This window comes from Emydura macquarii, unplaced genomic scaffold (genome assembly GCF_026122565.2).
Source record: "Emydura macquarii macquarii isolate MOO-44397 ecotype Brisbane River unplaced genomic scaffold, CSIRO-AGI_Emac_v2 contig_393, whole genome shotgun sequence".
NCBI classification, from domain to species: domain Eukaryota; kingdom Metazoa; phylum Chordata; order Testudines; family Chelidae; genus Emydura; species Emydura macquarii.
The window spans coordinates 6149-18092 of record NW_027130530.1 but is presented as its reverse complement, the minus strand read 5'-3'; the positions used below and the strand labels follow the sequence as shown (position 1 = coordinate 18092).

The window sequence follows — 11944 nt, the reverse complement described above, 5'->3', positions numbered from 1 at the left end:
TATATGCCATCATGTGCCAGCAATGCCCCTCTGCCATGTACACTGGCCAAACCGGACTGTCATTACGCAAAAGAATAAATGGACACAAATCAGACATCAAAAATGGTAACATCCATAAACCAGTCAGAGAGCACTTCAATCTCCCAGTTTGACACTCTGCAGCTGACTTGAAAGTTGCCATACTTCTACAAAAAAATTCAAAAACAGACTTCAGTGAGAAACTGCAGAGCTGGAACTCATATGCAAACTTGACACAATCAAACTGGGTCTGAATATAGACTTGGAATGGTTCTCTCAGTACAAGAAGTGATTGTCACTGTTCACACATTCTCACCTTCTAATCAGTGGCTGTGAATAGGGCTCATCTACCCTAACTGAATGGACCTTGCTAACACCTACTGTTGTTCCTTACCCTTGGATGTATATATATACACCTCCTATCTGATTTCTATTTCTTGCATCTGACGAAGTGGGTTGCAGCCCACGAAAGCTTATGCCTGCAGAAATTAAATGTGTTAGTCTTTAAAGTGCTACAGGACTCTCGTTGTTTTTGCTGTATACAGACTAACACGGCTACCCCTCTGGAACTGAAAATGTAAGTACACTATATCCAGTGAATCATCCTTGTCCACATGTTTGTTGACCCCCTCAAAGAATTCTCAGATTGGTGAGGCGTGATTTCCCTTTACAAAAACCATGTTGACTCTTCCCATACAAATCGTGTTAGTTTAGGAGTCGGATCATTCTGTTCTTTACTATAGTTTCAAGCAATTTGCCTCTTACTGAAGTTAGGCTTACCGGCCTGTGATTGCCGGGATCGCCTCTGAAGCCTTTTTAAAAATTGTTGTAACATTGGCTATCCCCCAGTCGTCTGGCACAGCAGCTGATTTCAATGACAGATTACATCCGGCAGTTAGTAGTTCTGAAATGTCAGTTCCTGCTGAACTTTTAGAAGGAGGCCGTCTGGTCCTGGGGACTTATTACAGTTCAGTTTATCAATATGTTCCTAAACCTCAGGCCAGTTCTACAGATTTCTCACCTAAAAGGAATGGCTCAGATTTGGGCACCTCCTTCACATCCTCAGCTGTGTCGCTGTGAAGGCTGATGCAAAAAATTCATTTAGTTTCTCCACAATAGCCTTATCTTCCTTGTGCTCTTTTAACATCTCGTGTCTCCGCTGGCCCCACTGGTTGTTTAGCAGCTTCCTGCTTCTGAGGTACTTAAAAACATTTTTGCTGTTGCTTTATGAGTCTTTGGCTGGCTGTTCTTCAGATTCTTTTTTGGCCTTCCTCAGTGTATTTAGGGGCTCCTGCTACAATGAGTGTCCCCAAAACTGACTGCACCAAGGGCACATCCAGGGAAGGCTAATTGTCAGGGCACAGTGTCTAGCCAGCCCCAGCTACCTTACACAGCCGGGCTGCAGGCAGGGCCCTCTCCTCAGGGCATGAGGCAACCTATGGCCAGAAGAAGCAGCTACCGACAGGCAAAACTCCCGCGATATCTCCTATGGCTGTGCTGGCTCCATCTCTGGGAGCACGTCAGGACTTGGTCAGCGGCAGGGACACTGTGCACCCATGAGAAGTGTAAGGCTCCAACAGTTTTGAAACGATTTCTCAAGGGCCCCCGTGGAGTTAAGCGTCCTTCTCTCATTTCAAAGGGATTTTGGTGCCTAACTCCCTTAGACGCCTCTGAGAATCTCAGCCTGGAGAGCCACTGGGCTTCTCTCACCATAGGCTCTTTTGGAGGCCTGCCTTGGCCTGTTGTAAGCACTAATGTAGCAATCAATCAATCAATCAATCAATCAATCTCTGGTACCATGTGGCTGTAATCTGGAACAGCGCACACCGAGCTGTAGGCAGGAAGAGAGGAAAGATGTGATTATCCTGTCTAGGGCCACTACCGGGCCAAGGAACGGGACAGGCCCAGTGGTGCTGCCCAGGGGACAGCCACCAAATGGGAAGGGCTAGAAAGGAGACGTTATGTTGCAAAATGACCAAAAGAGGGAATTGAAAAGGTGGGTGAAGCTGTCTAACGGTGTGTAACTTTTGAGCCCAGAGCACTGAAGAGCAGAGGACAAATATACCATGGAATGAATTCTGTGCACAGTAGCAGACCTTACGGAGGGAGAAATGGGCTGTTCTACGTGTGTCACCGGAGCCTAGAGTGGGAAAAAGGCAGCGACAGCAAAAAAAAATCCACTAGAGCAGAGCAGAGCAACAGGCTCTCGGGCTGGGAAATCGATACTAGACGGCAGCAAGATGAAGGAAATGGGGGGAGGGAAGGGGCAGAAACACTGAGCAGAGACCGACAGGTTTCAGTAGCCAGTACAGTCATGGGAAAGCTAGACTGTAAAACGGCCACGGGTGGAAGCATATTGAAAGGATGAGCTATGGGCAGCTATTTATTAGTAATGCCCACTAGCTGGCAGCCTCTACTGAATATTAATCGAGGGACGGTGCAATTGTATTATAACTGGCCAACAGCTTGGACAGGCATCGCTCAAAAATTTGAGCTGGTGTTTCATCATGATCACATATATTTTTCACATCGGATCATTACACTAAAATAAAGTGACATTTACGCAAGTCCCATTGCACACGTCCCACTGGGCGTTGTTAGCCACAAAGCTTGGGAGACACAAAATTAACCAAGTGGGAGAAAGGTTGAAGTGGAACCGTATTACGAACAATGAGGACAGAACACTAATCCAGAGGCAGCATTTACACTAATCGAAGGACAGCCGCTTTTCCAAAGGTAGATCAATGCACCTGCTCATCTCTTCAGCTAACTGCAGGTCTCTGCACTGAGAAAACCCAGCTTCTGGTGGAGGAGACACGAGAACCTCAGCTGAGGATCCTGGGTCCTGGCGTCTAATCCGGAGAAGGAGCAGATCATCACTTCAAGCTGGGGCTACCCTGGGGTGACAGGTGAGCACCGACTCCCCGACAGCGTTTCTTTCCCACCTTCCAGACAGGGGTGTGAATGTGCTTTGGGAGGAGGAGAAGGACGAGGCAGGTGAGGTAATATCTTTTATTAGACCGAATTCTGTGGGTCTCCAAGAGAAGATTGACATACAGATCTTGTGACAGGTTCTCAGTTGGGGATCTGCCCCCGACACACAAAGGGAGGTGCCTTGATTTATACCAGCTGAGGGTCTGGCTCAGTGTGTCCCAATCGGGTGGCGAGTGGAGACAGAGTTTTACTAGCCTGGATCACACATGACACCTTCTTTCTAGACTCTGAGTTCAGGGACAGCATCTTTTACCACCCAGTGTCTTCTTCCTGTATTACCATCCCACAGTCGTTATGGAGTGGGGAGGGACACTCCGCGGTAGGGACTGAATGTCAGCCTGGTTCTGCCCCTTCCCCAGATCCACATTCCAAAGAGCTGCATTGTATTACTGCTAGAAAGTGAATGTCGGGAAACAGAAAAGGCACTGCCAGTCCCTCAGCACATCACCATCACCACCCCGTGAACTAAGGAAGAATTTACTGCACTTCATAACTTATGTAATAAATGCATCTCGTGCAAGGGGTGAAAATTGTTCCTTTTCCTACCGGACACTGAAAAGCTGATCATACCAGGGTAAATAGTTAGATTGTTTTCCATTATAGTAGAATCTCAGAGTTACCAAGATCGGAGTTACGAACTGCCCGGTTAGCCTCACCCCTCATTTGGACCCAGCAGCATGCAATCTGGCAGCAGCCGAGAGAGAGAGAGAGAGAGAGAGAGAGAGAGAGAGCGAGCAAATACAGCACAGCACTGTGTTAAACATAAACATAAAAAGAAAGATTGGACAAAGTCAGCAAACTGTCTGTGCTTTTTTCATTTTAATTCAGATGGTTAAAAGCTGCATTTTTCTTTTGCATAGTCAAGTTTCAAAGCTATCTTAAGTCAACGTTCAGTTCTAAACTTTTGAAAGAGCAAACAGAAGGTTTTGTTCAGAGTTAGGAATATTTCAGAATATGAACAAGCTCCATTCCTGCGGTGTTCGTAACTGAGGTTCTACTGTAATTCTCACAGAAGATCAGGGCCTAAGAACACTAGACTGCACTGGAAATCTCAGTGCAAGATTTCCGTTGATGTCTTTATTGATTTTGACTCCTGAGGCATGGCGTGATTCTGGCCACTGCCAGAAATGAAATACAGCATTTATCATCATTGTTAAGCTCTTGTATGTCACCAGACAGTGTTGGAGAGAGAGAAAGAGACACACACACACACACACACACACACCTCTTCTGACCAAGAGGCACTTCAGCCTGACACATTGTAACTTTAATCAAAAGTTAAAACCTCAACTGATTCTTATTGTTCTATCCTTTGAAATGTTCGCTTCAGTCTTAATATCCATTTACTGCAGAATAATTCAAGTCTGTCTTTACTTTCTATAATTCTATTTGTTTCAAGATCGTTTGTAAAACCACTCCACTGACCATTCTATCTGTTAGTTTTACCCACTTTCAGTATATCTGTAAAAACCCTATTTTAAGTGTAAGAAGCCACACCGTGAAATGTAATATACCGACATAATTGTGAAAGACACTGGCAAAAATGAAATAAGGTTTGCTTTAAAAATAATATGTGACTTCTTCAGCTAGGAGTTGGCACTGAGTGATTGACGTGTGAATGGCTGAGCAATTGAGGTGGCTGTAGACAGGGAGAGTGATTGAACAATTGGTCTGAGTAAGGCATGTCGATACAGAGAAAGAAAACATCAGCCTCACCTAAAACGTCTGAAGGAGGAAGAAAGGAGCGAAGATAATAACTTTTACCACTCAACTGGCGGAAGAGGAGTCCACCCTGATAACTTTGGAATCAGCCCACTTCAAAGAACAAAATCTGATCAGGCTTGCAACAATGTGGGTGATTAAGGATCACACCAAATGCAGGTGCAGCATGACAGAGCAAAAACCCATAGACTGACATGGGTCTTTTCCCTATAAAATGGGACAGAAAGATGAAGGCTGGAGGTTCGGGTCTACATCACCACACCATCCAGGAGTACCAATGCTCATTGGCAGAGCCTTGCTCCTCACCCTCGTGCTACTGCCACCTGGTCAGTGACTACCACGAGCACCAAGAGGCTGGTAACTGTAACATCTGTGAGACCCCATGTATGTTTGTCTGCCTCGCTGTCTGTGTGTGCCTGTCAGTGTGTGTGAATGAAAGCACCAATTGAAACGTGTCAGTGAAGTATATTTTCTGTGTTACTATTTACCAAATTTCTGTATTTACAATAAACGTGACTCGTTGCCTTATCCCCTGAAAAAAGATCCTGTGATATTTGTTATTTGAACAATGGAATACAATAGCAGATAAAGAAATGCTCTGATCTGCCTTTTTAGTACTCTGCTACCAGAGCAATGGACTGTTCTTTCTGTAGTTATTGATCTGATGTGGCAGACAATGGTCTGCATGGGTACAAATAATCTGTTCTTGAGTTGAACCTCCTGGCAATTTGCTCTTAAGTTGACACTCAGTCTGTGGTAGGGAGAGGAAGGGGAGATTATCAATATCTTTTGAAATAATTCACAAGACTTGATTAACTTTTAACTCTTTGTTCTTCTAATTCAGTTGCACAGTTCCTTTTCCTGTTCTTAGTCTCAGCCCATGGCAGACACAGACTGGAGAAACCAAACAACCGTCACGGAATTCATCCTCCTGGGATTTGGGAAATTCCCTGACCTGCAAATTCTTCTCTTCTTGGTGTTCCTAGTGATCTACATTGCAACCATGGCCACAAACACCCTCATCTTGGTGCTTGTTGTGAGTGATCGGCATCTTCACACCCCCATGTACTTCCTCCTGGGGAACCTGTCTAGCTTGGAGACCTGCTAAGCCTCCACCATCCTGCCCAGGATGTTGGCCAGTCTCCTGACTGGGGACAGAACCATCTCATTCAGTGGCTGCTTCACACAATACTTTTTCTTTGGCTTTCTGGCAGCTACCAAATGCTATCTCCTGGCAGCGATGTCTTATGATCGGTATTTAGCGATGTGTAAACCCCTGCACTATTCAACTATTATGAACACCAGGTTTTGTCTCCAGTTGGCTGCTGGGTCCTGGTTAAATGGTTGTCTGGCTGTTACCATCTTTGACTTATTACTATCACAGTTAATATTCTGTGGGCCAAATAAAAATGACCATTTCTATTGTGACTCCACCCCACTGCTGAAACTCTCCTGCAGTGACACCCATCTGGTCCTACTGTTGGATTTCATCCTAGCCTGTGTAGTCACCCTGCTTCCGTTCCTGCTAACCCTGACATCCTACATGTGTATCATCACCACCATCCTGAGAATCCCTTCTGCTACTGGGAGACAAAGGGCCTTTTCCACCTGCTCCTCTCACCTCATCGTGGTGACAGTTTTCTATGGAACCATAATGATCGTCTACCTGCTACCGAAACATGAGTCACTGCGAGACCCGAATAAAGTGTTCTCTCTTTGCTACATGGTCCTGACTCCCCTGGTAAACCCCCTCATCTACAGCCTCAGAAACAGGGAGGTCAAGGCAGCCTTGAGCAAAGCCATCTGTAAATGTGGCTTTCACAGAAGTTGGAAACTCCCATTTGAAGTATCAGTTCTAATGTGGAAAATACGTAGATAAGCTGTCGAGAGTTACTGAGGGTGTTGTGTCCATGTAACACAACACCCAGGAAAGGGAGGCTGAGGACAGCTCTGTCACTCTCCACGTTCAGCACCGATACACGCTGTACGATGGTGTATTTCTCCATGGTGTCGGCTCAACATTTACCCTGTGGTGGGGGAGGGTGCACTGCATCTGAACATGCACAGCGCTGTCCTTGTGTAAGGTATAAAATCCACTAACAATCCAAGTAAACCTCTGTGTACATCCCCTGTTTATTGTTTCTCTCTGTTAGATAATAAGAGCTGGTAATCAGACAGTCTATTTCAAATAAAACACATGAAGTGACATCATGTTTGTTGATATGTGCGGATGTAAGGCTGAAAACGTGCTTATTGCCATCAAAGGCATGTACAACATCATCTAGATGATCCTGTAACTGCTGGCGGCAAATATCTCCGAAGGCCAGTGATGGGGAATTAGATGGGGAGGTTCTCCGAGTTACTACAGAGAATTCTTTGCCAGGTGTCTGGCTGGTGAATCTGCCCACTGTGACGTTCCGCTCTGCAATCTGGACTGCTGTACAGCTGTGTCACCCCAACCCCTCACTCCTAAACCGCAACTAGCACTTGCTTCACCTTGTGAACACCCCACGTCTGGGTCAGCCCACGCACAGACTCCTGCAAGCCAGCGTCTCTTACTTAGCCAGTGAGTGCTTCTGGCCAGCCACTCATGGGATTATGCAATAACGTGACCCCCGGCCAATATCTCCGGTCCCAGATGCAACCTAGGAACCGCCATCTTAGAGTTCACTAGACTCTGCAAGCTCATTGGTTAGTCAATTTATTAAATAAATTGATATGCACCAGCTCTGTGACTCTAAATGAAGTCTCCACACACACACTCAAACCACGTGCACTGCTTTAGATAAAACAAACAAATACAAGTATTAAGTACAGAAAGATTTTAAGTGGTTATAACCCAGAGCAACATAAATCAGATTAGATCAGGAAGAAATAAAAGGGAATCACATTCTAAACTAAGCTAAACACTTTCAGTAGCCTTACAGTCCTCCATGGGTCTCACCACAGACTAGCTGGTCGGCCCCCAACCAGGTTCCCCCCATCCCCGCTCCCTGTGGGCAGTCTTGATGTTGTCTTGTAGATGGATCGCAAGAGAGAGGTCACGAGACCAAACGTCTCTGCCTTTAACTGATGCCCCTCGCCACCCTCTGGGGTCAGGTGATCGGCCATGTCCGGCATGGTTTCCTCCCCTTGAGTCAAAGAGCATCACCTTATCAGATGCTCAGGTCAGTACGTTGCTCCTGGAAGAGCTGGGTTGTTTTACGCATGCCTTACTGAGGTGTGAATCACCTCTCTGCTTTTAGTGTTTGCCTGGACCTACATATCCAAACAATACGAGACACGCATCTGGGAATATTACATAGCAGATCCTCAGCCACACACATGACATTGCAGGAAACATGCTGCCATGACAATAATGTTCAGTGTGTCATGTGCATTCCAAAAGCACCGCACATGACACACTTTGCATTAAACAATACACAGTTACACTGGAAGAGCACAGATGAATGATACACAATCACACCATAAAGGTGTACATGGGGTACAGGGTCTCACACCCACATGCTTAGCTTCTAACTGATGGGCAGATTTGGGGTCGAGAAGGAATTTCCCCTGATCAGATTAGCAGAGACTCCGGAGCTTTTTGCCTTGCTCTACAGCTCGGGTCACTTGCAGGTTTAAAGTCATGTCAAGCCTGGATTCTCTGTAACTTGACGACTTTAAACCATAATTTGAGGACATCCGTCACTCGGCCAGAGGTGAGGGCTCTGTGAGAGGAGTGGGTTGGGGAGGTTCTGTAGCCTGCAGCGTGCAGGAGGTCAGTTTAGATGATCACGACGGTCCCTCCTGACCAAGTCTATGAGTTTATAACCATCTGCAAACCAGCCACCTCACTGGTGCGCACACAGGCCAGATGCAAAGAGCCAGGCCCCAGCAGTGACCTCTGGACCCTTCCCCAGGAAAGGCTTTATGGCTCTTACGTGGGCTAAGCATCAGCAAAGCAACTGCACCAGGCTCACTGGGCCCCTGGAGGCAGGGCGGATGGGCAAACAAAAAGAGTCGACTCACAAGCCAGGGGCACTGGGACTGGGCAGAGCCAGCTGTGGGTTTGCCAGGGCACATGGAAAACTGAGGCCGGGCCTGGGGCTGGGCCTGTCAAATGGTCCCTGAGGAGGGACCCTGCATATGGCCTTGCAGGGCAGAAACCGTTCTGCTGCTGCCAGCTGCACCCAGCAGTAGGAAGGGTGGGGACCTGTTACACAGAGGGTCCCCAAAACTGACTGTAACAAGGGCAGGCCCCGAGAGGACTAGTTCTCAGGACACAGCTGCCCAGCCTGCCCCAGCTACCTTAGACAGCTCTGCTACACCCAGAGCCTCTCCTCAGGGCGTCAGGTGACCTACGGCGAGAGGAAGCCACTACCGCCTACCAATGGACAGGACTTCTGTGGTGCTAACCATGGCCGTGCTGGCTCCGTCATGGGAAAACATCAGGGCCTGGACATAGCCAGAGGAGCTGGGCACCGGTGAGAACTGTAGGGCTCCAACTCTGCATTAGCAGGAGCACTGCCAGCAGACAGAGGGAACTGATTATTCCCCTCTATTTGACACTGGAAAGGCCACATTTGGAGAACTGTGTCCAGTTTTGGGCCCCCCACTATACATAGGCTGTGGACACATTGGAGAGAGTCCAATGGAGGACAAAGAAAATCATTACTGGGCTCGAGCATCCGATTTATAAGGAGAGATTGAGGGAACTAGGCTTATTTAGTCTGCAGAAGAGAAGAATGAGGGGGGATTTGATAGCGGCCTTCAACTACCTGAACGGGGGGTTCCAGGGAGGATGGAGCTAGGCTGTTCTCAGTGGTGCCAGATGACAGAACAAGGTGTCAAGTTGCAGTGGGGAAGGTCTAGGTTGGATATTCAGAGAAGCTTTTTCCCTAGGAGGGTGGTGAAGCACTGGAATGGTTTACCTAGGTGGGAGGTGGAATCTCCATCTTTAAAGGTTTTTAAGGCCTGGCCTGACAAAGCCCTGGCTGGGATGATTTAGATGAGGTTACTCCTGCTTTGAGCAGGGGTGGGGACTAGATGACCTCCTGAGGTCCCTTCCAACCTAATATTCTATGGTTCTATGACAGAGTCTGGCACTTTAGTCTGAAGTCTACATTTTGTCTTAAAATTACAGGCTGTGGTCAGGAGAGGAAGAGGAGTTCCTGTACATTTAAGGAATTAATTCATGGGGTTTGGTTAACTTAACTCTATGTTCTTCTGATTCAATTGCACAGTTTATTTTATTGATCTCAGACTCAGCCCATGGCAGACAGACTGGAGAAACCAAACGGCCGCCATAGAATTCATCCTCCTGGCATTCGGGGATCTCCCTGACCTGCAAATTCTTCTCTTCCTGGTGTTCCTAGTGATCTACATTGCAACCGTGGGCACAAACACCCTCATCGTGGTGCTCATTGCGACTGATCAGCACCTTCACACCCCCCAAGTATTTCTTCCTGGGAAACCTGTCCTGCTTGGAGACCTGCTACGCCTCCACCATCCTGCCCAGGATGCTGGTCAGTCTCCTGACTGGGGACAGAACCATCTGAGTCAGTGTCAATGTAGCCGGGAGGGGTGGTTCCCCTCTGAGAAGGACCCAGAGTGGGAGCTAGACCCACCCTGGCTGATAAAGCCCCAGAGGAGAAACCCTGACCGGAAGCAGGTGGGCAGGTCTAGGTTTTTAAAAGCCCCAGGGACACCACCTGACCGGAAGCAGGGGGGTGGAACCGGGCCTTTAAAAGCCAAGCCCGCGAGCCTAGTCAAGGAAGGACGGCCGAGAGGGAAGGGCGCCTCTCCTCCCGAGCTCCCAGCTAAGGCTAGGTCAGCGACCCATGCTGAAAGGGAGTGGCCGGTCTTACCCCCAGCCTGGGAACCAGCAGAGACCTCACTGGAGTTCCCCGCTGCCTGCGAGCCGGAGGAGGGCCCACCGGGGTTCCCCACTGCCTGGGAGTCGGAGGAGGGCCCACCTGAGACACCCGTGGCCTGGGAGCTGGAGGCGGGCCAGCCTGAGCCGTACAGAGCCTGGAACCCAGAGAACTTACTGGCCCTGCCCACGGCCTGGGGGCCGGAGGACCTGGAAGAGCTGCCCTCCGAGGATGAACCCATGGAGCTGCCAGAGCTGCCACCCATGGATGAGGAGGGCCTAGTAGGACTTCCACGCCCCAACGACCTGAAGGAGGCAGGTACTGGGGGTTTCGGGGAGGAAGAAGCCCAGGGGCAGCCACAAGTTAGTGGCTGAGTCAGGGGCAACCCGAGCAGTGTGTTGCAGCAGGATCCCCGCCGACCCTGTGGCAAATGCCTTTGCCACTGCAAGGGCCCTGGGCTGGGACGCAGTGGAGACAGGTGGGCCTGCGTCCCCCTCCCCCCTTCCCTAACAACCCTGAGAGAGCCTCACCCTCCATACCGCTCCAGAGAGCAGCCTGCTCACCTTGCCAGCCCTGCCGGAGGGCCCAGCACTAGACTGCTTGCCTGGGAAAAGGGCTCAAGACTGCTCCCGGCAGGAGGTAGCCGGGAGGGGTGGTTCCCCTCTGAGAAGGACCCAGAGGGAGAAGCCCGGACGCTGCTCCCTGCTCCCAGGGACACGTCCACAGTCAGCTTCACACAACTGTAGATGTTTGGTTTTCTGGCAGCTACCAAATGCCATCTCCTAGCAGTGATGTCTTACGATCGGAATTTAGCAATATGTAAACCCCTGCATTATTCCACTCTTATGAATCCCAGGCTTTGTCTCCAATTGGCTGCTGGGTCCTGGTTAAATGGTTGTCTGGCTATTGCCATCTTTGACTTATTCATATCACAGTTAATATTCTGTGGGCTGAATAAAATTGACAATTTCTATTGTAACTCCATCCCATTGATAAAACTCTCCTACAGTGACATCCATGGGGTCATACTGATGGATTTCATCCTAGCCTGTGTATTCACCCTGCCTCCATTCCTGCTAACCCTGACATCCTATGTGTGTATCATCGCAACCATGCTGAGAATTGCTTCCAGCGCTGGGAGGCAAAAAGCCTTTTCCACCTGCTCCTCTCACCTCATTGTGGTGACAGTTTTCTATGGCACTATAATGATCGTCTACCTGCGACTGAAACATGAAACACTGTGAGACCCGAACAAAGTGCTCTCTCTCTGCTACACGGTCCTGACTCCCCTGGTAAACCCCCTCATCTACAGCCTGAGAAACAGGGAGGTCAAGGCAGCCTTGAGCAAAGCCATC

The 11944-nt window shown here is 48.7% G+C and overlaps 1 pseudogene; it reads left to right on the top strand.

Annotated features, from left to right (window-relative positions):
• Nucleotides 1-5614: 5614 nt before the first annotated feature.
• LOC137146220 (olfactory receptor 2AP1-like) lies at nt 5615-10907 on the top strand (annotated as a pseudogene).
• Nucleotides 10908-11944: the final 1037 nt, after the last annotated feature.